At 41.9% G+C, this 24735-nt stretch overlaps 1 pseudogene; it reads right to left on the minus strand.

The window, feature by feature from the left end:
* Window positions 1–301: 301 nt before the first annotated feature.
* The window catches only part of LOC139541314 (VPS10 domain-containing receptor SorCS3-like), a 105302-nt pseudogene continuing 80868 nt past the window's right edge, over window positions 302–24735 (minus strand).

Consider the following 24735-nt stretch of genomic DNA (forward strand, 5'->3'; position numbering starts at 1 on the left):
AGTCGTTACAAGTAAAGTTACTGTGTAGTTGTAATCACATTATAGCACAAATGTGTTCATTGCATCTAACTAATTGCCATGGTAATACATTTAGCTAAAGTCTAAACAAAATATCATCAAACGGATAGCAATAATCAATATTCTAATAAAAACTTCAAGAACGTAAATAAATAATATTAAGATTACAGAAGAATATTCAATAAACCAATACGGGGCCGCTGGAACCGGGATGGAATAAAAAGGTAAAACATCAACAGCTTGGAGCTTTATCCGACTGTGTAACACAGTTCAAAATCCGAAGCATGCTGTGTTGGATGGAACAGAAGGCTTAGAATGTAGAAGCTGAGGCGGTATTTCTGATAGCTCGCTCCTTCATCTGAGCTGATGAGCACACTGCTCTCAAACTCAGGGTCTGTCAGCACCATTATCTGGAAGAGAGGAAGAGGGGGGTGGGATGGAAAGAGAGAGAGAGAAGGGTGGTGGGGTTGGGAGAGGGAGGAGATGGAGAGCGATAGAGAAAGAAAGAGAGTGAATTTATGAGTAGAGAGTGAGGGGAAGATTGAGAGAGAGAGAGAGGGTTAGCCATATCAGCACTCCAGGTCTAGTGGTTGGCATCAAGCTGCTACTCGAGCTTACACCTTCACTTTGTTTTGGACTTCTGTTGCCATGGTTTTTTGGCCTCTTACAGTGCACTCACAGGTCTGCACTTTGGTGCACTTTGGCTCCCAGTCACCCCTCTCCAGATACATTCCCTTTAATGAGATAGAGGTGGTTCAGAATACCGCTGTGGACCTATAAGTAAATCGTCAGGGGTTACAAAACAACTATAACAAAAAGTTGCTTTGTTAAAGAATAGGATAAGTTTTAAGGAATAAAGTTTTAAGAATGTACTGTAGATCAATAGGCTGTTGTGCTATGGTATTCTGTAACACAGCTGTGTAGCAAGAGAGAACTCCACAACTTTGCATTTACAATGCGTGACTACATGTCTAGGCAATGCAATTTGTTTTGAACAATATTTACATTTCTGATAAGAAAAAACTAATATTTGTGCAATATTATTATTATACATTTTTTTTTTTAACCAGGTAGGCCAGTTGAGAACAAGTTCTCATTTACAACTGCGACCTGGCCAAGATAAAGCAAAGCAGTGCGACAAAAAACAACAACACAGAGTTACACATGGAATAAACAAAGGTAGAGTCAATAAGACAATAGGGGAAAAAAGCTATATACAGTGTGTGCAAATGAGGTAAGATTAGGGAGGTAAGGCAATAAATAGGCCGTAGTGGCGAAGTAATTACAATTTAGCAATTAAACACTGGAGTGATAGATGTGCAGAAGATGAATGTGCAAGTAGAGATACTGGGGTGCAAAGTAGCAAAATAAATAAATAAATAACAATATGAGGATGAGGTAGTTGGATGGGCTATTTACAGATGGGCTATGTACAGATGCAGTGATCTGTGAGCTGCTCTGACAGCTGATGCTTAACGTTAGTGAGGGAGATTTGAGTATGCAGCTTCAGTGATTTTTGCAATTCGTTCCATTCATTGGCAGCAGAGAACAGGAAGGAAAGGCAGCCAAAGGGGGAATAGGCTTTGGGGGTGACCAGTGAAATATACCTGCTGGAGCTCGTGCTACGGGTGGGTGCTGCTATGGTGGCCAGTGAGCTGAGATAAGGCAGAGCTTTACCTAGCAAAGACTTATAGATGACCTGGAGCCAGTGAGTTTGGTGACGCATATGAAGAGAGGGCCAGCCAACGAGAGCATACAGGTCGCAGTGGTGGGTAGAATATGGGGCAATAAAGAATAATGTCTTTGTGGAATGCTCAATGTTACCACAGTGGGGTCAATTCTAATTCCATGCTAAGAATAATACAGTCTCTACTTTCATTTCGTCTTGAATGCAGTGAAAATGTAAATGTGTTGCTGCATATTTGTTAGAAATTAGCCTCTTGAGAAAGCAATTACAGAGCAAGATCTGTGAAACTAAAATGTATTAAGTATAATTATGTAAATTACAGTACATATTCATACTATAAAACCAAAGATACTGTGAAAGTACACAATGTTGATACAACTTAATTAAGATAAAGCCCTTTGTTTGGAAGCCTGTATGATAAATAATATGAAAAACTACATTGTAACACAATCTTGGTTTAGTATCTATATCTTGGTATAATATGATATATTTGTCGGAAAAGTAAAGCAGACATTTGCATTACAGTTCATTACTCTCAAAACACAGAAATATCCATAAAAAGCATTTCCCCAATATAGAACCATGGATTATATACTGTATATTCTATATATAATGAAATATGCTTTAATTATAATGAACTGCTAAACCCAGACAGAAAAAGTAGAAGGGAAAAGCGTGACTTGGATAGTGCCACAGCCCAAATGGCTGTGGTTTCTTTCCCTTTCTTTCCCTCTTTCCTCAGCTTTAACTAGGAATCCTCCCCACTCCTCTTTCTCCAGCTTTAACTAGAAATCCTCCCTGGTGGTGATTTAGATAAATCGTTTTTTCATTAAAGCCAATAAACAGACTACGGATTATGTGCCAGTTTTTACCCGTTTAAAAAAAATGTTCCTTCATTTTTTTGCGAAGGGCCCCCTCTATTTCACCCAGTGTCTTAGGGCCTTGTCATATGTAATTTATAGTTTCTAAGTCCAGGTCTAATCATTTTCCATAATATCGTATTAAACGACAGCATTTATTATGAGTAGAAATTGCATTCCAGTGGAGCAGGTGCCGGCACAACAAACAATGTCGGTACAGTTCCTACACCTGTTACCACTCATTTTGACATGTTGGGGAGATGAGAATCGTAGGCTGAACAGTAATAGAATAAGGACCTAAAAAGCCTGAGCTTATTCAGAAGTCCCATTGTATTACGACCGGTCGTAAATTTATGTTACAGGGTAAGTCCCGGAACGTAACCCCGAGCAGCTAATACCTGTAGAGGGTAAATCCTAGCGGGTAAATCCCGAGTGGGTTGGTTCCGGTGAGTACTATAAAGAATAGGGTAAGTCCCAGAAGGTAAGCCGGAGCAGGATAGTACCTGCAACGGGTAAGTCCGAGGGGGTAAATCCCGGGTGGAGTTGGTACCTTACTAAACCCGTAATGCGGGGCGGGGGGGGGGGGGGGGGGGGGGGGGTGAAAGCCCAGCCACGGTGGCCATGAGGGTGTAGGGGGTGTGTGTGTGTGTGTGTGTGTGTGTGTGTGTGTGTGTATGAATGTTTGAACAAGGATCGTCTGTAGTAACACTAGCAATAAAGAGAGAGTTTGGTCTAAGCCCTATTGGGACAGATTAGGTGATTTGGCAGACACGACAGTGTCGTTCAGCACCAAAAGTGTACGGAGGAGTGACCAAATTATTAATAGCCTAAATTATTAATAGCCTAAGCTACTTCACGCCGCTGGGGGGGTGACGCCTAGTCAATAATAACTGAGATGGCTTCTAGAAGCCAAGATACTCCCAGAAAGGGAAGCGTAGAAGTGGAAAATGTTACCAAAGCTTTAGAGGCACCAAAAAAAGCATATGACCAGTGTCAAGAACCAAATAAATGGTGGGTAATATTTGCCAAATTGGACAAAATTAGTACACATTTTCCCGTAGATGGAAAGTTTAAAACCAGCCAAGAGTGTATGGATGCAATCGTAGTGTGGAACACTGAAATCAGAGAATGGTCCAGACCACAATAAGCAGGAATCCTAACCACAGAATTTTATCAGCAGCGGATAAAACTGGAAAAAGAGAAAAATAGAGACCTGCGAGGTAAAATGGAGCAGGCAGTAGACAAGAATGAGGCGACAAATAAAAAAAACTAGGCATTGTCGAAGGGCATGAACATAGATTAGATGAACAGAAGCAGGAATTGGCTATTGCGCAAGAAAAGAGTCAAAACCTAAACCAGGAATTTGAGAAAGACCTTGAGGATAGACCAAACAACTCAGAGTTACGCTTCAACAATATCACAATATGTGTGGAGGAGTATTTTCAATTGCCACTCCTCCGCCGTTCGCCCCATGCTATGAGGTGAAACAGGTCACAACTGGTGGGCCACCATTATACCCCTCTCTTATAGAGGACAAGCACATTACGAGTTCGGACATCATAGTCCCGGGCTGGGTAGTGGATCAGCATGATCCAGGCAATCATAGAGATGTGCGACCAGTACAAACACACGTGACACCGGTTACATATTAACCGGGACAAATAGTACCAGGGGAGGACAACCCTATTCCAGATTATGCGCAGCCCCAAGTATGGATACAAATTCAACATCACCATCAGCCACTGAGCGTGAGCAAAATGCGTAGTGTTATGAAAGAGGCACCAGATCCAGTAAGGGAGGGACAGAAATGTATCAGTTTCTTGAGGAGGCAGGGGAGAATTTTTGGAATGCATGCTGGTGGCTATGATCATATTGTGTGCTCGCTTTTTCCAAGGGCCATGTTGCCAACACTCGCACATGGATATCGAACGTTGGCTCGGTCCTTGAGACGTGAAGCGTGTGACCCAGCGACAGAAAATTATGAAATTGAGGGGTTCTTAACTACAGTTGGGAATGTATTGTTTCGACCAGTAAAAATGTGTAATTGTACTCAGGGTCTGAAAGAAGGAATACGTGATTATGTGGATTGAATGGATGATGCGTATTTCTGGATTGAAACCTGTTCTCAAAACGGCTATTGCGGGGGTAGTGGACCAGCATTCTCACTGGGATGATATAGTACAAGCGGCGTTGAGAGTGGAATCTAATTCCGCTCACTCGGCAGCAGTAAGCGTAGTTAAGGAGAAATTGGTCAAGACTTTGAGCACCCAAGGGAAAGTGGGTTACTAATTTACCCGTGGTACTGATGTCAATGAGTGCATCAACTAACGCCACCAAAGGACTCACACCACATGAAGTGGTAACTGGCAGAATGATGAGAGTACCGGGTGCTGTTATTCACATGTCACAAATTTGTGATTGGCAATAATGGGAGAATCTATGTTGTCCTATTGTCAGAAAATTACCCATGCGTTGCGGTGTGTATTTTCCCAGGTGAGAGCAGCACATGAGGAGCAGGTGCCAGAAGATAACCGAGAGCACGGGCTGAATCCTGGAGATCAAGCATACATCAAGATCCACCAGGCAGGGGTGTTGGGATGGCGTTGGTCTGGACCACACATAGTACTCCTTACAGCACCTGCAACGGTAAAGACCACAGCCTCTCCTCGGTGTGTTCACAATTCTCACGTGAAATGAGATCCAGCTGCAGAACGGGTGAGTTGGAAGCTGCCATGATAGAGGAAGCAGAGCTAAAGAGAGAGGAAAGGTAGATTCCACTGTAGACAAGCAGTTGTGTTGGGTCTCAGAACTCAATTTTCGCCTAAAATGACATACCCAAATCTAACTGAATCTAAAGGAAACACTTTGAAGTTTGTGGAAATGTGAAAGCAATGTTGGAGAATATAACACAATAGATCTGGTAAAAGATAATATAAAGAAAAAATCAACAAGTCTTTAGTATTTTTTTTGTACCATCATCTTTGAAATGCAAGACAAAGGCCATAACGTATTATTCCAGCCCAAGTGCAATTTAGATTTTGGCAAATAGATGACAGCAGTGTATGTGCAACGTTTTAGACTGGTCCACTGAACCATTGCATTTATGTTCCAAATGCTGTTTATTAAAGGACCGATGCTCGCTGTTTATTATAGGACCATGCTCGCTTCGAGGAAAGTAGAACTGAAACATGCATGAGAGCATCAGCTGTTCTGGACGACTGTGTGATCACTCTCTCCGTAGCCGATGTGAGTAAGAGCTTCAAACAAGTCAACATTCACAAGGCCGCAGGGACAGATGAATTACCAGAACGTGTACTCCGAGCATGCACTGACCAACTGTCTTCACTGACATTTTAAACCTCTCCCTGTCTGAGTCTGTAATACCAACATGTTTCAAGCAGAACACCATAGTCCCTGTGCCCAAGAACACATATTAACCTGCCTAAATGACTACCGAACCGTTGCACTCACGTCGGTAGGCATGAAATGCATTATCCCAGAAACCCTAGACCCACTCCAATTTGCATACCGCACCAACAGATCCACAGATGATGCAAACTCTATTGCCTTCCACACTGCCCTTTCACACCTGGACAATAGGAACACCTATGTGAGAATGCTATTCATTGACTACAGCTCAGCGTTTAACACCATAGTGCCCTCAAAGCTACTCACTAAGCTAAGGCCCTGGGACTAAACACCTCCCTCTACAACTGGAGCCTGGACTTCCTGACGGGCCAACCCCCAGGTGGTAAGGGTAGGTAACAACACATCTGCCAAGCTGATTCTCAACACGGGGGCCCCTCAGGGGTGCGTGCTCAGCCCCCTCCTGTACTCTCTGTTCACTCATGACTGCATGGCTAGGCACGACTCCAACACCATCATTACGTTTGCTGATGACACAATAGTTGTAGGCCTGCTCACCGACAACAATGAGACAGCCTATAGGGAGGAGGTCAGAGACCTGACCGCGTGGTGCAAGGGCAACAACCTCTCCCTCAACGTGGTCAAGACAAAGGAGATGCACTACAGGAAAAAGGAGGACCGAGCACGCCCCCATTCTCATCAACGGGGCTGTAGTGGAGCAGGTTGAGAGATTCAAGTTCCTTGGCATCCACATCACCAACAAACTAACATTGTCCAAGCACACCAAGACAGTCCTGTTGAGGGCACGACAAAACCTATTCCCCCTAAGGAGACAGAAAATATTTGGCATGGGTCCTCAGATCCTCAAAAGGTTTTACAGCTGCACCATTGAGAGCATCCTGACGGGTTGGATCACTGCCTGGTATGGCAACTGCTCGGCCTCCAACCGCAAGGCACTACAGAGGGTAGTGTGTACGGCCCAGGACATCACAGAGGCCAAGTTTCCTGCCATGCAGGACCTCTATACCAGGCGGTGTCAGAGGAAGGCACTGAAAATTGTCAAAGACTCCAGCCTCCCTAGTCATTTGTATTTGTATTTATTATGGATCCCCATTATGGACCCATGGATGCCCACTCTCCTGGGTTCCAGCACAATTAAGTCAGTTTATACAATTTTAAAACATTACAATACATTCATATATTTCACAACACACTGTGTGCCCTCAGGCCCCTATTCACCACTACCACATATCTACAGCACTAAATCCATGTGTATGTATAGTGCGTATGTTATCGTGTGTGTGTGTGTGTGTGTGTGTGTGTGTGTGTGTGTGTGTGTGTGTGTGTGTGTGTGTGTGTGTGTGTGTGTGTGTGTATTTGTGTGTGTGTGTGTGTGTGTGTGTATGCATTTGTTTGTGCCAATGTTTGTGTTGCTTCACAGTCCCCGCTGAACAGTCATAGACTGTTCTCTTTGCCTTCCGCACTGCAAGCGGTACCTGAGCGCCCAGTCTAGTTCCAAGAGACTCCTAAATAACTTCCACCCCGAAGCCATAAGACTCCTGAACAGTTAAACAAATGGCTACCCAGACTATTTGCATTTCCCCCCCACCCTCCCCACTGGAAAGCTGCTGCTACTCTGTTATTATCTATGCATATTCACTTTAATAACTCTACATACATGTACATATTACCTGGACACCGGTGCCCCCGCACATTGACATTGACTCTGTACCATTACCCCCTGTATATAGCCCCGCTATTGTTGTTTACTGATGCTCTTTAATTATTTGTTAGTCTTATCTCTTACTTTTTTTGCATTGTTGATTAAGGGCTTGTAAGTAAGCATTTTACTGTAAGGTCTATCTATACCTGTTGTATTCGGCGCAGGTGACAAATACGGTTTTATTTGATGTTTTAACCATGTTATGAGGCTATACAGTGTTTGTTAACATTTACAAGCTTATATTTTTGGTTCTCGTGGATTTTGACAGTTGAACTAAGCTCATGAGGCGTGTAACTGATATTATTCCACAATCAATGGATATATATTTATATATATATATATATATATATATATAATTAATAAGTCTAAAAATTGATGTAGCAACTACAGATTGTCTCTTTAAGTCTGTTAAAAGTGTGTGAGTTTGAGCATATAGATATGTGAACAGCCATCCACAACAACCACTATTCGTAAAGCGCAAATATCTAAATGTGAGAGCAGCAGTGTAATCCACATCAATGCGCTATGTAGATATCAATAATAAGTGATAACAGTATCGCCGTAGACTCCCCCACTGCTGTCACCCTTACATCCAAGCGTTTATTCAAGTTGGATCATCTTTGGATGCAGACAGCAGTAGCACCATTGGAAGGCATAGCTTGGACTGTAGCCTACAAAATGCCTATTCCTGTTCAAACACATTTGGTGTGTCATCACAATGGTCTCAAATATAAACTTGCAAATTTTTTATGCTGATTTGAATGTCATTGAGAAAACAAAGAAGTGTCAAAGATTTTTTTTCCACAAACATCCTTTCTGAATTTAAAAGTAAACCTTGAAGTTATCATCTAGTTTTTCAAAAGTATCTGTAATCTGATTACAATGTTATTGCTGGTAACGTAACGGATTACAGTTACTGTTTTTTGTAATCTCTTACATGTAACCGATTACATGTAATCCCTTACTTCCCAACCCTGTATATGTAGATGTCACGCCTGCTACCGCTCTCCCTCCATGGCGCTCGAGGGCGCCCGGCTGCCCAGCATTACGCACTCCTGCCACCATCATTACGCACACCTGCTACCCTCGTCACTCGCATCAGTGATTCATTGGTCTCACCTGAACTCAATCACCTGTGTTAATACCTTCCCTATATCTGTCTGTTCCCCAGCTTTGTTCCCCGCTTCTGCATTAATTGTTGTATGTCGTTGTGTTACCCGGTTCTGACGCTGTCCCTGTGCAAAATTAAATGTTCACTCTCCGTACTTGCTTCTCTACTCTAGTGTCGGTTCTTACAGTAGCAGTCCAGGAAAATTCCAGAATCCGGCTGTTTCTTCTTGGAATTCAACCCCCCCCCCAGCATTTTGGCCAGGCTCCATCGGTGCTGACATAAAGTGGTGAGCTTTTTCATTACTAAATCAATTTCAGAGAGGTGTGAGAGAGAGAGAGGATAAACAATGTGCATGTTCCTTCATGAACATCAAATGAACAGTAAAAAAAACAGAAATCGCATTAGGCATTGTTGTGAGGCTTTGCCAGATGGCTGCTTGTAAACCAGAACAATTAAGTGGTTGGTGTACACAGGCACTGTGTGGAGACCAGGCTCTGGGGAGAGAGGAAAAAGCCCAGTGCTTCAAATCCGAGAGTGGGACCAAACTCACAAACCAAATCACCTCAGTCTGTCATGCCACACAAAACAAAATAAATAAATCCTGGGGCATTCACGAGCACAACCGACAACCAAGGTCCTGACTTGGCTGGTCGCTAATCACAACAAAGAGATAGTAGCTGTGTGATTGAATAACAAAGTCACCAAACAGGCTAGCCAGGGAGAAAAACTCTAAAAACCCTGTCAAATAATTCCACCGGGGCCCAAAAATTTGACATGGTCGGGTTGTTGTTGTCAGAAGGAAGATTAACAAAAAGGAAAAACTTTACCTGACATTGCATGTAAATGTGAGAGAGAGATGAGAGAAAACAGGAAAGTTCTTAGCTGAAGACCCTGAGGCAAGATCAAGCCTTCAGGCTCTAAACATAATCTTTCCTGATTGATATGCTTAAACATTATTCTGAACGTAGACAAAGCCCATGCATCCAGTCTTAGAGGATTCTGAACACAACATCTGAAACCACTGTGAAACATTTGTACAGCTATTGTTTGAGACAATATTAGTCATTTTTGTTCCTAGCCAGAGCACAGGGCAATGACAGATGCAATATGAGTCCAAACACCAGATTTGAATCAACTGTCTGGATGGAGGCCGAGACCTCTGGACGACACAGGAAAATGAGAGATGAGAACTTAGCGACTGAGGATTGGTTGGCAAACCGCAATGGGCATGGATTGGGCAATGCCCTACCATCGTTGCTCTGATGTTCAGTGCTGGAAAGCAGATAGTCTGTGCGGCCAGAGATCTTAATAAGAGACATGTGAAAAGAGGCAATGTGAAAAGGTCATGCAATAACAAACTAAAAGGGAAATAAGTGAATAGTTGAGGGAAAAAAGCTGACTGAAACTATTCAACACCCAAACTGCTCTAACTCTTCATTATCCATCCTCATAGCAGATCACATTGTGAGATGCTGGGATAAAAAGTGTTTCAAATTCAACAAGAGGAAAACCATCTCTACCCTCTTGATGAACAACTTAGAGTGTGCAGTCAACACAGAGAATGTGGTAGAAAATGTTCCTCAGAGTCGGGGTGTTAGGCGGGGTGGAGCAGGTGAACCTAAGTGTAGCCTCAGAGGAGGAGACAGGGATAAGGTAACCAGGGTATGAATTGAAGAGCGGGGGGGTGGAGGTGTGTTGCATGCCAGGGGGAGCTTAGGCGGGTAGCAGGGAACCAGGAACTGAGGCTGCGGCTGGGGCAAGGGAAGTAGGGGCAGGGTTAAGCAGGTCCGGAGCGGAATCCAAGGAAGCAGTAGAGCGTGGTCCAGGGCAGGGAAGCAGGACTGACGAGACGAGGGACTGGTGGCAGGGACCAGAGTCAGAGCGCCTCTAGCGGAGAGAAAAGCAACGTCAGGCTAGGGAAAACAGGCACCACAGGATAACAAGGTCTATGCAGGAACAAACGGCTTGAAATGCAGACTGACTGAGCAGAGGCTACGATCTGGTAGCGTGGAAGTGGCAGGGCTGAGTATTTGTAGCACTGTGGGAGTGGCGGCAGGTTGGGGAGACACAGAATGAGAAGTAGAGGGCGTGGCAGGGGGAGATGTAACACGGAGGCCCATAAAGAAACAGTAAACCAATACGGCCCACAGTGAAAGGGACTGTGATAGAACCTTATCTCAGGCTAATCTAAACCTTTAATATACACCATTAACAATCACATCTCCGGGATAAATCACAAGAGCCTCCCATTAGCAAACTGCCGTCGTTTTGAGTTCAGAGACAGTAGCTGAGCTGAAAGTCGTGACGACTATGAAAATTCATTTCGCTAGCGCTTGCACGCCAAAGACAAAAAGATCAGAGAAAAAGAAAGGGAGGAGAAAATGAATAAAGAGAATGCATCAAAGGCAGCAAATATAGTTTTTAATAATCTCTGCTGCCATCAGCATACCTTATCTCAGAAAGGGGACAAGCATTGTACAAGCTGTCATAGTGTTTATCTGTTGGAACATTTACACAACGCAGAGGCATTCAGACACACACACACACTTCTCACCCCTAAGGTACATTAGCTGTAGAAGAATCTCCCCTCTTATAACAGAATCCATTGAAGCATAATTGAAAATTACTTTTGGAAAGTGCCACATTAAGGGTAGGTAAAGATATTTGCAGGTGTTTGCGGGAAGAGCACAGTGGATCGTTGGTGAGAGACATGTAGGAGGGTGGAAACTCAAGCGTGAATGAATAATGGAGGGAAAAACATTCACATTTACAGACTGGGTCAGTGAGAGGAGATGTGTTTTTTCTTATTTATCTCGACACTTGGAGTGATCTTGAGAAATGGCAACAGAGACAGGAAGAGGAAATACGAAACTGTCCACACGTGAAACAAAACAGCAGGAACAGGGAAATTTGTCTGATGCACAAACATATTCACTATACCATCTAGGCTTTCTGGCTTTTTGATAATAAAATAGGAAGTCAATGAATATTCCCACTGTGTGAAATGAAGATGTTAGATAGGAACCAAGCACTCTAGATACTGTAAAGATACTGCAGGTAGCCTCGAGGTTTACAGCGCTGGGCAATGTCGCTGGTTTGACTCCTGGAGCCGACAAGGTGAAAAATCATTAAGCATAGCACTTAACCCGAATTGCTCCAGGGGCGCTGGGCAATAGTGACCCTGGCCGTAACCCCACTCCCTGCGGGTGTCTCAGGGGGAGTTGGGATATGCAAGAAACACATTTCCATGACACTTGTAACAGAACAAATATAAGCACCTCCTAAATGTATTATCATTTATCGATGCTATGAGACAGGAATGTTTCAATCTCCCAATGTACATAACCTTAACTTTCATGGAACTGTATGCATTTAACTTCTTGACGCGAGGGGTCAGATTTTTATTTTTATTTTTATAACATTCCCAAGGTAAACAGACTATTTCTCAGGTCCAGATCGTAGAATGTGCATATAATTTACAGATTAGGATAGACAACACTCCAAAGTTTCCAAAACTGTCAAAATATTGTCTGTGAGTATAACAAAACTGATTTTGCAGGCGAAAACCTGAGGAAATCTAACCCGGAAGTGATTTTTTATTTTTTTTATCTGTGTTTCATTTCCCGTCTTTCTTCCATTTAAAGGGGTATCAACCAGATTCCTTTTCCAATGGCTTCCTCAGGCTGTGACCAGGCTTTAGACATAGTTTCAGGCTTTTATTCTGAAAAATTAGCGAGATTTTTCAAAAGTAGTCAGGTGTCCTTTGATTAGTTCCTGCGCGCGAGAGGGGTAGCTCTCCATTTTTTTTCTCTCTTTTATTGAATAGGTTATGGTCCGGTTGAAATATTATCGATTATGTATGTTAAAAACAACCTGAGGATTGATTATAAAAAACATTTGACATGTTTCTACAAACATTACGGATACTTTTTGGAATTTTCGTCGAACGGAACGAGGCTGTAGTTTTCTGAACATAACGCGCAACCCAAATGGCAATTTTTTGTTATAAAAGTAATATTTATCGAACAAAAATAACATTTGTTGTGTAACTGGGAGTCTCGTGAGTGCAAACATCTGAAGATTATCAAAGGTAAGCGATTAAGCTTTTCTGACTTTCGTGACCATGCTAATTTGGGGCTAGCTGTTCTAGCATTGATTGATACACTCACAAAAGCTTGGATTGCTTTCGCTTTAAAGCATATTTTCAAAATCTGACACGATAGGTGGATTAACAACAAGCTAAGCTGTGTTTTGGTATATTTCACTTGTGATTGCATGATTATAAATATTTTTTGTAATATTTGGTGCCCTGCAATTCAGCGGTTGTTTAGGAAAATGATCCCGCTAAAGGGATCCGTAGCGCAGAGGTTAACAACCAAGAGTGAGCACAAGATACAGCATGTGTCATAAGTTACTGGACACAGGGGGAAAAACATGAACGTTTACATTTCACAAATAATTTTATTGTAATGAATACTCAAGAGAAAAATGTGTAGATTCACGCTCAGAGCGCGGCAGGTGTTTACTTCGCCTTCGCAGAAGGCAGGAATCGTGGTCACAGGCAGACAATGGTCATACACAGGTAGGCAAACAGGCAGGTGAATCAAAACTAGTACTGATGCCTATAACTGGTTCTCACAAACGAGCTAGGAAAAGGCTTAGTAGAGTCAAAACGAACAATACCTCACAAAGGCACAAACAGAATGAACTGAACTAAATAAGGAGCTGATGAAACCAGGTGAGTAGCTAACACAAATTAAATCAATGAACAAAATTGAAAGACAGGGCTACATTCAAGAACACAAAGAAACAGGGCTACGTTCAAGAATACAACGAAACAGAACACGAGGTTGACTTAGAAAATAAATACAAAACCTTACATATACAAGTTACTGGACACAGGGGAAAACTAAGAAACATGAAAGTTTACATTTCACAAATCATACTTTTATGACACTTTATGCAAGTTACTGGACACAGGCGGGAAACTGAGAGACATGAAAGTTTACATTTCACAAATCACACTTTTATGACACTTTATGCAAGTTACTGGACACGGGGGGGAAACTAAGAGACATGAAAGTTTACATTTCACAAATCATACTTCCATGGCACTTTAGGCATGGACTTCATGGCATAAATCCATGTTTCCATTCACAACCAAGCGTGCACACTAGATAAGGAATTTGTGACAAGTTACTGAACACAGGTTAAAAAACAACTACAAGACATGAAAGTTTAAATCTCACTTTAGTCCTAAGTCATTCTTTCATGGCACTTTAAGCATGGCCTTCATTGCATGAATGCATGTCCCTGCTTTCATTCACAAATGCACTCTTGAAGTGCTTTGAAGAACTATAGCGGAAGAAACGCTGACATTTGGAGGATGTTTTTAAGTGACCTCACATACTGTCTCGTGGATATCTCTGTCACGTTCAACATTCCTCTTTCACTCCTGACTGTGCATCTTCAACCTTCTTAGCTTGACCTCGTGTTCTCCCCTGTTCTCTACTTTCCAGAAAGCTCTTTTCCAGAATAAATCTTTAAATAAACATATAAAAGTTTGAGATTCTCCCTCCAGGCGTGATTATTTTTGCATGAGGTCGAAGAGAGCTTTTTAGGTCACACCGCAACAAATCCACGAGCGAGTCAGCGACATCCTCCTTTTTTCCACTCATCACCAAGCATCAGCACTGACCTGAAACGCAACGGTGTTGACTCATCTTCTGGTCCCCTTAGAACCTTTTTCGACCTGTCAACACCCTAACACGCATTCTGCCCTTTCCACACAATGGATCGCAGATGTCCTGTGTGACTTGGTGGAGTCACGCTCGGGGTATAATCTTGAGGTGGGATATTTGCTCTGGCTGGGCGGATATGGCACGAGCACAACTGATTACCATTCATTATTTAGAGCTAGAGGAAGCTGAGGCCGAGTCACTGGGGGGGCTAACCCTGGACTTTGACATACTGTAGCTAAGGATATTGCATTTGCCAGCTGCATAGCAATGAGGACGAAAGGTATGAATGTGAACTGGTACAGACCATGCTCAGGAGTGTTGTTACTGATGATAAGGGAAACCTCAGGGTCAGAGGAGTGGACTTTAAGCAGACATTAAGCAGATATGTAATGTACAGGTAACTGCCAAAATAATGGAAACACTTGAGTAAATGAGGGATACAAAGTCTATTGAAAGCAGGTGATTCTACACAGTTGTGGTTCCTATGTTAAATAAGCACTTAACATCCCATCATGCTTAGGGTCATGTATAAAAATGCTCAGTTTCCGATTATTTTACAGTACAGTAGATTCAATTACATTTTTCATTTTCCTATGTAATGCACAGGTAACTGCCAAGATAATGGAAACACTTGAGTAAATGAGGGATACAAAGTCTATTGAAAGCAGGTGATTCCACACAGTTGTGGTTTCTGAGTTAATTAAGCAATTAACATCTCATCATGCTTAGAGTCATGTATAAAATGCTCAGTTTCCCATTATTTTGACTATCATGGCTAGAAGAAGAGATCTCAGTGACATTGAAAGAGGGGTCTCAAAGGAGCATAGGGGGTTTAAAGAGAGAGAGTGTGTGTGTGTGTTTGGTTTTACTAAAACAAGGAACATTCGGACAATTGGGGACATTTTACCATTCCCCACAAGGAAAAAGGCTACTTTAGGCTTAGGGGTTAGATTTAAGGTATAGGGTTAGAATTAAGGTTAGGGTTAGGATTAGGTTTAGGGGTTAGGAGTTAGGTTTAGGTTCTGGGTGAGGGGTTTGGGGCTAAGGTTAGGGTTAAGGTTAATTTTAGGTTAAGGTTAAGGATTAGGGTTAGGGGTTGGGGAAAATAGGATTTTGAATGGGAATACATTTTTTGGTCCCCACAAGGATAGTAAAACAAAGGTACGTGCATTTGTGTCTCAGTCACCAGATCTCAACTCAACTGAACACTTATGGGAGATTCTGGAGTGGCGCCTGAGACAGCGTTTCCCCACCATCATCAACAACATGTCTCGTGCAACAATGGTGTCATATCACTCCAATAGAATTCCAGAATCTATATCAAGGTGCAATGAAGCTGTTCTGGATGCTCGTGATGACCAAATGCCCTGCTAAGACACTTTATGCTAGTGTTTCCTTTATTTTGGCAGTTACTTGTACCTCTTCTTTAAATTCCTTTTTTCATCAAGATTGATTTGAACATCAGTCTGTTTAGACTGTTTTTGTGACAATTTAAAGGATATCTTTACTGCTCCCAGTTCTGCAGCTTTCGTTTGTGGATGGAGGAGTTCAAGGCTCAATTTCTCTTCACTATAAGCCTTGGGGGGTGATGTGAAAAGGTGTGACTTCACACGTCATCTGTTCTAACCTGCCACTAGGCATTTTGGGTAAGTCAATAATCCACCTCCCTTTAGTTGGATGCTGCTGAAGTATCTATACGCCTCTCTAAAGACTGCCACTCTTTCAAAACATTTGAGAAATCACACAAAAATTAGTTACTCATCGTATGTGGGGGGGAAAAATGGTTTGTGCCTTTTTCCGTGTGCACTTTAGCATTTACAATAATTGTATGGAATCTTGCCAGGCTTTTCAAAGCCATGTCATAATGAATGAGGGGCCCCAAACAAACTTTTGATTTATACCTAGCCATAACTATGGTTGACCGATGGGCATCATACTCATATTCCCCCTCGCTGTCGGGTATGAATCACGTTGTGGAATCAATGGCACACAAATACAATTGTTTAACTTCAACCAGGGTTGTTTATCAGGCTGGGATCTGGGGTTAAATATGACAATGCTCTTGCTTTCTAAAAGGGGTGTTTGATAGTGTACTATCAAACATATTCACTGCCATACATCCTGCTGCGTTCCCCTTAAAGGGTATGTGTTTTGTTGTTTCCAGCAACTCTCCAAAGAGACATAGAAAAAAGGAGAACTCTCAGAGAGAGTGTAAGTGAGAGGAAGCCATATATTCCACCTCTCCATGCTTTATCTGTTTTCTTCTTCTCCCTCTCTATAAGTAGTTTCAGAGCCAATCATGTGGAAACGTATAACTCAAGCATGATGAGATGGGCTGAGTTGATCTGAAGGAGGAAGTAAAGAAAACATAAGGAAAAAGGGGAAAAAACTTCCCAAAACTTCAGGAAGAGAAGGGTGAAGAAGTAACATTGTGGCTCATCTGTTTCATTGAAATGGATAATGTTGTTTTCCGGCTGGCATTGAGGCTGTCTTCTTGTTTTCTCTTGACACATCCCTGTCACCTTGTCTCAGTCACCAGAATGCTCTCAGAACTCTGTCTCAGTGTTGGCAAAGTTCCATCCATAATCTAAATGGATTTAATCCATTGGCACCCATGGCAGCTCTGTGGTTTCACTAACGTGTGGTAGGGGCAATTGGTAGACAAAGTAAAAACAACACACGCAACTAGGCCCAGCTCACCAGCTAGAAACCACAGACAACCAATCAGGATCCCTCACAACGGTTGTCAGAAAGTAGCCTTTCTTGTAGTATTTATGTCATTTGTCAGAAAACCAGTGGTGTACTCAAGACTTCTAAGGCCACACACAGTATTACTTGTAGGCCAGATAGACTACAAAACATTGCATCATCATGTCTGAGGCAATATGTACAGTACAGTCTGCATGCACTGGTCAGTGTGCAATTTGTACAAGTAGACACTGGCCTGTACATCCAAATATCAATCCAAATTGGAAATGTGGTCTTTATGATCAGTCCAGTGAGGTAGAAACCCCAAAACAAACCTAGCATCACAACAATGAGGTAGAGGGTCCTACAAATCGAATGAAAACTTGTGCCGCACGAAAAAACAACAATCCATTAAGCATTCTCTCTCAAGAGGAAAATAATTGTGCCTTTATCACTGACACATGTGGCGGCTTGATGAGATTTTTAACTTGATTAGCACAAACAAAACCGAGAGCCGCGGATTCAAAAGGGAGCTGCTCTTGAGTCGCATTTGTGTTGTAAACCCGAATTATAAGCGGATAAAGCTGGTGATGAAAATCCAACCATTTACTGTTATGACAGAAAGTAAATTAGAGTGTGCTTCAGGATATGAGGGAAGAACCCAAGAGAATGTAATTAAAAAGGTATGAATTTAAATATTGTGAGAAAGGAACTAAATAAATGACCACTTAAATAATAGAATGAGTGATTAAAGTATCAGACCCCAGGAAATGGGAGGGGAGAAGGACGTGCCCATTGAAATGAATAGAAACCCTATTTGGAGAGCAAAACTATGAGAGTGTTTTTCACAGCAGTTTCACTGTAAAACGGAAGATGTAGATATTGTATATCAAGGGATCCTTTCAAATTGTTACAATGCCATGGACTAAAGCCTATCTGTTGACGCAAAGGACTATGTTGGCAAATCCTTCGTTTTGAGCCGAGTCCTGGATGACATCTGTTTATGAATAATCTAGATTGAGTGGCACTGATATGGAATATACTGTATGGGCCTTCACTTGACGATAACACAATATGATAAACCCAGACATTCTACAATATTTGAGAATCGTTCTGAAAGTCATATAAACGTCTGACGGTATCAAAATCAGCACTTTTTAAACTTCCTACTTAAGGAAGTATTGGATTCTAATAAAAAGTTATATAGCACATCTGGGGCTTCTACACCTGCATTGCTTGCTGTTTGGGGTTTTAGGCTGGGTTTCTGGACAGCACTTTGAAATATCAGCTGATGTAAGAAGGGCTATATAAATACATTTGATTTGATTTGAGGTAATGTCCAAGTCCAATTGTAATAGGTCAGAGACATCAGGTAGGTCTATGGTAGAAAAATTACAAGATAATGTTAATGCATCAAACAGCTTTGATGAGTACTCTCTTATCTGTGTCTGTGGGACTGAGTTGGGCCTTGAGACAATGCCTTGGTGATAAAACCTAAAGACTTAATTCCATAGACAGGATGCAGTGTGTGAGACCCAAGGTAAAGATAGCCTGGAGGAGGAAAACAATCCCTCATTGTTTCTAATCAACCGTACATCAACCGGATAAAACAACACCCAGTGCAGATAACCACAAGATGAACCTAAGATGGCTTATGATGCACCCCGATCTGCATGGGAGGGGTAGAACCAGCCATGTCTATGAATTTTTAAATCTACTATATAAGAACTCTGCATTTTTCTGTAACACCCAGTGCAGATAACCACAAGATGAACCTATGGTGGCTTATGATTCCCCCTCCGATCTGCATGGGAGGGTTAAGCTCTCGGTCCAACACTCAAGAGTGTGGGGTCGACAGTTTCATTATTGCAATAATGAATCGATATTAAATAAAGATGATCGTTTGAAGAAATGACAAAGTCTCTCTCACTTGATTAGAATATTTCACGACAGGTCCCCTTCTCTCCGCAACACTGGGCATATTATAGGCACTGACCTGTGAAATATCAGCCAGCCTGGGAGTCAGCTTGCTCAGCAAAATGATGTAATTTGAAAGGATGTCACTCACCCCTGCATGACCCCACTGTGGCACATTGGGAATGGGGGATGGGGGCAGGAAAGTATAAATTGCAAGGGAGAGATGGAAGGGATGTCCCAGATAACCTTTCTCTTTCTGTCTTTCTATTTCGTGTCTTTCTCTCTGTATCGTGTCTTTGTCTCTCTCTCTCTCTGTCACTATGCCACTGCGTGACTGCAGAGGAATCCTCCTCCTCACTAGATGTTACCTTCAGAAGACATGCATGTCTACTCAGCCAGAGTTTTGCTCAGAGTATATACCCTTCGCCATGGCACTGATGCCTTCTGAGTTCCTCGCACAGTAGCCACCGTTATCTCAGTCGACACAGCAGCCTATCTGATAGCGGCATATTCAGGTTTTCTTCCTGTCTAGGACCATTTAAGGAGTGAATTGACACCCACTAATTCACAGCAGGAGAGTGTAACAATGTGTTGAACTTTGAACTATGATACATTTCAATTGGGAAAGTATTCATAGATAAGTATGACATGAGAACATTACTACTACAACGGAGACCCGTTTAATACAAATGCCTACACTTAATTCACAGTTACACAATTAATCTAACCTTCTAACCTAACAATACCACTTCACGCTTCTCACAACATGAAATAATTACCAGACTCGACATCCACTTGTACAGTGAAATCCCATTTCAGATCATTATAATATTGCATAATGTTACTTTATTAACACTAATTCATGTCAGTTGTCATCATATGACTTCACCATACAGCACATCATTAAGACCACAATCAAGCGTCTAATAAGGGGATAGAGAGGGAAGAGGAGCGAGGAGAATGCTTGCATTATCAGACGGAGGGAGAAATTGCACTCGAGGCAAGGATGAGGCCAATTAGATGAAAATAATTATGCTCAAACGCATCATGATCATTTGGTGTGAAAATGTGTGTTAATGAACTGGAGAACTGAGAGACTATGACCAGCAGAAATGACATTCCCTAGAAAATACGTTGATTAAAAAGATACATTGTTGCAAAAATACTGGTCCTGTTGAAGTGAAGTCAAGAATATTGTGTGAGAAGCAATTAAGTTTCCGAGAATATATGTTTGATTTCCTGTTGAGTTGGATTGGAGTCAGGGATATGATGTGTGAAGTTGGATACATGCAGACAGGCTCATCTCTAAGAGGTTTCAGCATCTGGCGTCCAGGCATCTGTAGGCTGTAATTTTACCTCACATTGCTCTGCTGCAGTAGCACAGCTGAAGACATTTCTTTTCTGAATTCCCTCCAGACTTCCGACTGAGCGATTAAGTGACAAAGTACATACTGCGAGTGTTTCTTCAGTAAGCATACTATAAATGCCCTTAGGAACTAGGATCTCCAGTATGGGAGATCATTTTTGCTTACCTACACAGAAGTAGAAAAGGGTACAAATTCCCCAAATAATCACATAATGTATATCAAACGCTTTTGTGTTTCTATACCTGTGTACCTATTTGCTAAGACTGAATAATTAATGATCAATAAACTGCTCATCCGCCAAGTTAAGATACTCAGAAGACTTAGATGAAGAGAGGAGGCAGATCTGAATAACTTTGAAGAAATTATTTTTTGCAAGAGATCAATTTTCATCATTAGGGTACACGGTAAAAAGTCTGCCTACATTTTGCTCATAACCCTAAGCATCCCATTGAGATATAGGACCGTTCTTTTGAATATTATTCACAGGAATTAATGATCTCCTTCCATTGTTTAAGGTCAGGGCGTTCATTAAAATTGACAGGCTGACTTTCAGATACTTGAAGGCGTTGGCTGGAGTCTTGACCTTTATTGGAAAGTCAGCATCTGTCCTGCCATTTGGGCCAACAGCATGGACGCCGTGGTATAAACAGACTCTAACGGTCTCTCCAGAGCTGTGATCTCAATTAACAATGAATATTATGGATAGAGAGGAACAGAGCAAATCAAATGCAGAGACAATGCAAAGTTTATGGCTGCGATCATTTGTTGATTCATGGGTATGAACTATAACGTTCTGGAAGTTTATGACTAGTATTTAGATTGATCTCTCTCTAACTCTCTGTTTATACTCGTTCTCTCTCTACATTCCTCACTCTCTCGGTCCCACCAGGTCTCATTTGAACAAAGTTGAATATGTTCATATGTGCCCTGGTTTCATTGATATGGAATCCCAGCACTGTGGCAACCGTCACAGTGATGTATCAGAAACCGAGCCAAGCAGGGCAGGTCGCATACAACGGGTGGGTTACTGCTCTAACTGCCTTCTCACAGCGGAGGGACATGACTCGGCTGAACGAATGCCAGGGCACATCTCAGAGGGTTCGGGAAGACAATGTTCTTCTAACACACAGGATTTTTTACTTCAATTACTTTAAATGCTGACAAAAACACCTGGCTTATTTATTCATGTTCCTGCCCTGTAACTCATTTTGAAGAGCTTCACTGTTGGATGATGTATTTTATTATTTTTGGAGACTGACTCACAGTAGCAGACTTTTCTCTGCTCTATAACTACTTAAAATGAGATTTGAGATTGAACAATGTCTTATATTAGATACTGGATATATATTTGGTAAGATTTTGTTTTCATTTTTTCTGGGAAATGGTGTCACTTTGATTTCCTAGCAACTGACTCATACCTTGACATTCAACAGTACTGGACCATTTAAAGGACATTGCTAATCTTCGCAGATATTCAAAGAGTAAACCAGCTTGCTTTCTCTAGCCTCAAGGAAAAACCATACATACCATTTGTCATTGTCAGACTTATTTTAGTCTGAATTTCTCTCTGAAACCTCCTCAAACATGAAGGGTGGATTAGTTTTGTGCTCTGAAGAGAGATATTAACCTGGAAATCCCATTGCCAGCTTCAACACTCTATCTGTATGTGGCTATCTAAACAATCTCAATTACTGGAGTCGGTACTGGAGTCAAACATGGTGCAGTATTATGTGTAACAAACAATCCAAATGTGAGTTGAACTGCACAAAACAAAAATATGAAGATTGAATCCTCCCTTGTTACCCATTGGAAAACAAATGCTGTACTGAAACATGGAAAAGAAGCAAGGTTTTTTACATTTTCATTAAATGTAAGCACATAACACAGAACATTAAATTAGGAAAGTATGTTCATTGCTCTCTCTCTCTCTCTCTCTTCACCACAATGTCCTTAACTCTCTCTCTCTCCTTCCCCCTCTCTCTTCCTTGTCGTCAGCCTGACTCACTCAAAAGGAGAGTGATCTACACACGTCACAGTCTAACTATCTGGGTTCTAGAAACACATGCAAGAGCCACATCACTATAATCTCACAAATGTGTTGTCACACCAAATTGCCTGAAAGGACCGCAAGCTCTTGCTGTGTCACCACTACAGTCATCGCTAGCAAAACAACAAGAAAAACATCAACAAAAGTAATGAATAAAGACAACCTGTTCGGTAATAACATATTTTGATAGTGGTTATGGCTCATAGCTTCCCATTGACTCAAAGGAGACTTTTCCTTTTGTCAGTGTTTTTTTATGCACTTTGTGTTGTTACTCTGTGTTGTGTTTCTGTTAGTGTCCCTGGGAAGGTGTAAGTTGGACAGAGGTACATCCGCGGTGCATCACTTTAAACATGCAATCAGCTTACACAAGAGACTAGTCATCGTTCGCCTGGGGCGCCCCGCCCAATGCTCAGTAGTGCAATGCTGCTTTGCATGCAGTAGTCTTGTACAAAGCAGTGAGGGAGAGAGAAAGAGAAAAGGGGTATGGAGAGAGAAAGATGGAGGGGGGAGAGAGTAGAAAAGAGAAAGAAAGTGGAGAGAGACTGCACTATTGTTCCTATGATGAATCTGAATACGTGTCAGGGGAGGGAGGGAGGGAAAGAAAGAGAGGAAGTGAGAGAGACAGAGAAGGAGATATGAAGAAAGGCTACTGTTTTACCTCCAAAAGGTGCTCTCTGTTACACTCCCCAGGTGAAAGTTGTTGAGTTTGGTCAGAATCAGGATCACCTGGAAACAAAACACACATAACATGTGTTATAAGTATGTAATAAGCCATGAAATGACTCAAACCTATTAGATAATAAACATAAATGTTTATGAATACCACAGGTTATTCTCTCAGAAGACAATACAGACTGGGCAAATGCATTCTATGTTCTCTTAGAAGAACACCAACCTACGTATTCCATAAAAACCAATCAAAAGCAGCATAAACACCAATAACTGGTGTTTGTCGATACATTGGCATGTTATGAATGTCCCTTTGGTTCCGTCCCCAACACAACACTAGTCAAGGGGCACTTTGCCAGCCTGTATGCCCACTTTGAACCGTCTCTCTCTTGATCGCTCAGTGCTGCCAGGCTTGGCCCCTGACAAGCATGATCCTGCAGTCCCTCTGTTCCCATTCGCTTTGGTCTGAGTGTTTTTTAGAGCGGGAAAGAGAGAGAGGAGGGAAAGGGGTCTTTGATAACCCACTGAACAGGTTGACGAGTGAATCACAGACCAAGATGGCCGACCCTGTTCTACAGACCCAGTGGTCAGCTTTGATATCAAAACAGAGGACCAAAGAACTGTGTTTTTGTTTGACTCTGTGAAGCCTGAAGTGACAAATAACTGATATACTGTACCCGAATCCCAAGTCAACCCCTAAATATCCTCCTGGAGGACATTTTAAACTTGTAGAATATTTGATGTCTAAAAATACTTATGAAGTTTCTAATTTCCACTTTGAAATGTCAGAGTTGATGTAACATCACCTCTAAAAAAATATGTAGTCGCAAGCAGTAATGCAAAAATTCCACCCAGCCTATTAGAAGGCAAATTGTTGAAACTTTTTTACAATTTTGCTTAAACCTATCCAGTTATCTTAGATCTACAGGAGAGTCTAGTGGGTAGAATGGGCCAAGGGATTGATTTGGAATTCAGCGTATGCTCCTCTGAGTGGTAGGTTACTGATGCAACCAGGTTACATATGGCATCTATGGAGGAGACAAACAAAGATTAATACTGGGAAGACAACACTGTCTTTATATAAATGTCACAACAGCCAGATGGTCACAGCGCCATTAGCCATTTACATTACCAACTCCGGGTTGCGTCGTTAATTCCTGGGTTGACGCTGGAATTTGTAAGATGCAAAAACATGGATAAGAATTACTCGTCTAAAACTTTAATTATTTACCATTCGTCACGACACAGATGACTTGAGTGTGCACGGGGAAGAGGTTTTACATAATAAATGCTGTTTTCACAGCAGTCGCTTTGTCTTCTAATGCTGCAAACCAAATAAAATCTGTCTTTTTTATTTGCATACTTGTCTCTTGTTAGCGTCCCCCTCTTTGCACCAAGCGTATGTTACCTTAAAGCGAACCGACAAGCCTGACTTGAGTCATTTCGCTGCAAGGTGATTCGCTAGCTGTCTCTCTTTGTCTGACTACATTTAGAGATATACATCAGGAACATGGAACTCAGGAGGGAGAAAGGAATAAAGC

This window comes from Salvelinus alpinus, chromosome 2 (assembly GCF_045679555.1).
Source record: "Salvelinus alpinus chromosome 2, SLU_Salpinus.1, whole genome shotgun sequence".
NCBI lineage: Eukaryota > Metazoa > Chordata > Actinopteri > Salmoniformes > Salmonidae > Salvelinus > Salvelinus alpinus.